Here is a 3994-nt window from a genome sequence, read left to right on the forward strand (position 1 = left end):
ATAAGACTGGATATCTTATCCTAGTGACATTATGAATACGTCCCTCTTTATAGATGTTACAATTATTGTAAAGGCTACAAATGATCTGTTCCTAATCATTCATGTAGAGACATGTGAGTGGGGGTATTCTATTCAACGAAGTTTGTATAAGACCAGACCACGAAATGACTAGTCTCATTATATAACATCGTTCATAATAGAGACTTACATTTCACCAGGATGACCATAGGTGATATGACTTGAATCCTGAGTGAGTTGTGAACTCATGGTTACAAAGGCGGACCTTTGATTTGTATAGGTTAGAATGGCCAGATCGCCGACTCACTAAGCCTATCATTTTGGGGATTCGTCTGATTTGGGAGCTGAGAACATAGCTACACAAGATGGAATTCACTCATTCCCTAATGTCTGGATAAGTAGATAAATTGCTCCCTTAAGGGCTGATTCTAAGGCTTGAACAATGTGGCGCCACACTCTCTCTTGGCCCGAGAGGGGTTTAGTCATAGTTGGATTATGACTTATTATTCATTAGAGGAATCAGTGGTACTTAAGGAGTTAGATGTAACTAAAGGGGCAAAATGATAATTTTGGTCTATTTGTAGTTACGAGCAATGCATGGAGTCCCTGCGGGGGATGTTTGGACAACCGTCTGAACAGCTTATACATGAGGCTCTTAAATTCATATTCAACTCCAAAATGGAAGAAAGCACCTCTGTTCGTGAACTTGTGCTTAACATGATAGTCCACTTTAATGTGGTGGAGTTGAATGGGTCTACCATCGATGAGAGCAACAAGATTAGCATAATCCTACATTCTTTGTCGGAGAGCTTCCTGCACTTTGTTAGTAACATGATTCTTAACAAAGTGAAATATAACCTTACACCTTTCCACAACGAGTTGCAGACATACCAATCTTTACTAAAAAGTAACGAGAGGCAGAAGGGTGAGGCAAATGTTACTTCATCCTGTAGGACGTTCCATAGAGGTTTGACCTTAGGAACAAGGTCTGCACCTTCTGCTTCTAACTCTGCAAAGGGGAAGAAGAAGAAGGGTGGTAAGGGAAAAGGGAAGGCACCTGCTAACCCACCACCTGTCGCCTCAAATAGGCGTTCAAAGGTTGCTAAGGGAAAGTGTTTCCACTACAACCAAGATGGACACTGGAAGAGGATCTGTCCTCGGTATCTGAAAGAGAAGAAAGCAGCCAAGGCCGATAAAGGTAAATGTGATTTACTTGTGCTTGAAACTTGTTTAGTAGAGAATGACGATTCTGCTTGGATAATTGATTCAAGCGCAACTAACCATGTTTGTTCTTTCTTTCAGGGGATTAGATCTTGGCGACAGTTGGAGGCTGGTGAGATGACGATGCGAGTAGGCACTGAGCACGTCGTCTCAGCTGTAGCAGTGGGAGAACTCTAGTTAGCTTTACAGAATAGGTTTCTTATTTTAACTGATGTATATATTGTTCTTGAACTAAAGAGGAACCTCATTTCTATAAAGTGTTTATTGCAATGTAAATATACTATCTCGTTTAATGTGGATAAAGCGTTTATTCATAAAGATGGTGTTTTTATTTGCACAGCAAATCTAAAATCAAATTTATATGTGCTAAGGCCGTTAGCCATTAATTCCCTCCATAGTACTAAATTGTTCAGAACTTTCGTAACTCAATCAAAATGTCGTTGAATTTCTCCAAAAGAAAATGCCCAACTTTGGCATCTTCATTTAGGGCACATCAATCTCAATAAGATTGAGAGATTGTTGAAGAATGGACTTCTAAGTGAGTTAGAAGAAAATTCTTTACCAATGTGTGAATCTTGCCTTGAGGGTAATATGACTAAATGACCTTTTACTGGAAAAGGTTATAGAGCCAAAGAGCCTCTTGAATTAGTACATTCTAACCTTTATGGTCCTATGAATGTGCAGGCCCGAGGTGGCTATGAGTATTTTATCTTATGCAACGGAAGTCTGAATCCTTTGAAAAGTTCAAAGAGTTCAAGGGTGAAGTTGAAAACGCATTGGATAGATGGATTAAAACACTTCAATCTGATCGAGGTGGAGAGTTTTTGGACTCGGCATTCTAGAAGTATTTGATAGAACATGGAATCGTTTCCCAACTCTTAGCACCGGGTACACCTTAGCAGAATGGTGTAGCGGAGAGGAAAAATAGGATCTTGTTAGACATAGTTCACTCAATGATGAGTTACGCTTCCTTACCGAACTCGTTTTGAGGTTTTCCAGTGGAGACTGCGGTATATATACTCAACTGTGTTCCCTCCAAGAGTGTTGCAAGAACACCTTTGGAGTTGTGGAACGGTCGTAAAGCTAGTTCAGTTCCGCATTTGGGGTTGCCCTGCACATGTGCTTGAGGGTAATCCCAAGAAGTTGGAACCACGGTCGAGGTTATGCCTCTTTGTAGGCTACCTCAAAAGTACATGAGGGGGTTATTTTTATGATTCGACGGAAAATAGGGTGTTTGTTTCAATAAACGCTACTTTTCTGGAGGAGGATCATATAAGGGAGCACAGTCCACGAAGCAAAGTCGTGTTGCATGAGCTTTCCAATGAAACTACTGAAACTTAAAAAAGAGTTGTTGAAGAGCCTGCTACATCAACAAGAGTTGTTGATGGGAGTTCATCCAGTAGGTCGGTTCCACCTCAAGAGTTGAGGGAACCTCGACGTAGTGGAAGGGTTGCGAACCCACCTATTCACTATCTAGGTTTCACGAAAATCCTTGTTATGGTAAAAGATGGCGACGTTGAGGATCCATTGTCTTATAAGAAGGCAATGGAGGGTGTTGACCGGATGAATCAGTTAAGGCCATGGATCTCGATATGAAGTCTATGTACTTTAACTCGGTATGGGATCTTATAGATCAGCCTGATGGGGTTCGCCCTATAGGTTGTAAATGGATCTACAAGTGTAAACGGGGTGATGATGGGAAGGTACAGACCTTCAAGGCTCGAATTATCGCAAAGGGTTATACCCAGGTAAAGGGAGTCGACTATGAGGAAACTTTCTCGCCTATTGCCATGTTAAAGTCAATCTGCATTCTTCTGTCCATTGCAGCTTATTATAATTATGAGATTTGGAAAATGGACGTCAAGAAGGCCTTTCTGAATGGTAATCTTAAGGAGACCATTTATATGGTGCAACCTGAGGGTTTCATAGCCCAAGGTTAAGAGCAAAAGTTTGCAAACTGAATCGGTCCATTTATGGACTGAAACAGGTGTCTCGATCATGGAACATACGATTTGATACTGCAATCAAGTCGTATGGCTTTGACCAAAACGTTGATGAATCTTGTGTCTACAAGAAGATCATCAACGCTTCAGAAGTCTTTTTAGTGTTGTATGTAGACGATATCCTACTCATTGGGAATGATATAGGTCTACTGACTTCAGTTAAGAACTGGCTAGCGACCCAATTCCAAATGAAAGATTTGAGAGAGGCTCAGTTTTTTCTAGGGATACAGATCTTTCGGAATCGTAAGAACAAAATGCTAGCACTGTTTCAAGCATCGTACATTGACAAGATGTTGCTCAAGTACTTGATGTAGGACTCCAAGAGGGGCCTACTGTAGTTCAGGCATGGAGTCACTTTGTCTAAGGACATGTGTCCTAAGATGCCTCAAGAGGTTGATGAGATGAGATGGGTTCTATATACGTGTATCGTTAGCAGTTTGATGTACGCAATGCTCTAAACTCGTCCAGATATCTACTACACTGTGGGCATAGTCAGTAGGTATCAGTTTAACCTAGGCCAAGTTCTTAAACAATGTTGGCTTGCGTTGATAAAATATGTTAGATTACGTCCAAAAAGCATTAAGTTTATAACATTGCGGTCGCATGTGCTCATCACATAGAAACAGTTAATTTTTTTTTTTAATTTTTATGTAGAATATAAATTGACGCAAGGCGAAAAACACGATCACAATAAATCAGCAGTCGAGCGTAGCATTACCGCAAGACTTTGCGGAATATAAATTGACGCAAGG

The sequence above is a fragment of the Benincasa hispida genome, chromosome 6 (assembly GCF_027475165.1).
Source record: "Benincasa hispida cultivar pf3 chromosome 6, pf3_genome.v1.1, whole genome shotgun sequence".
Classification (NCBI taxonomy): domain Eukaryota; kingdom Viridiplantae; phylum Streptophyta; class Magnoliopsida; order Cucurbitales; family Cucurbitaceae; genus Benincasa; species Benincasa hispida.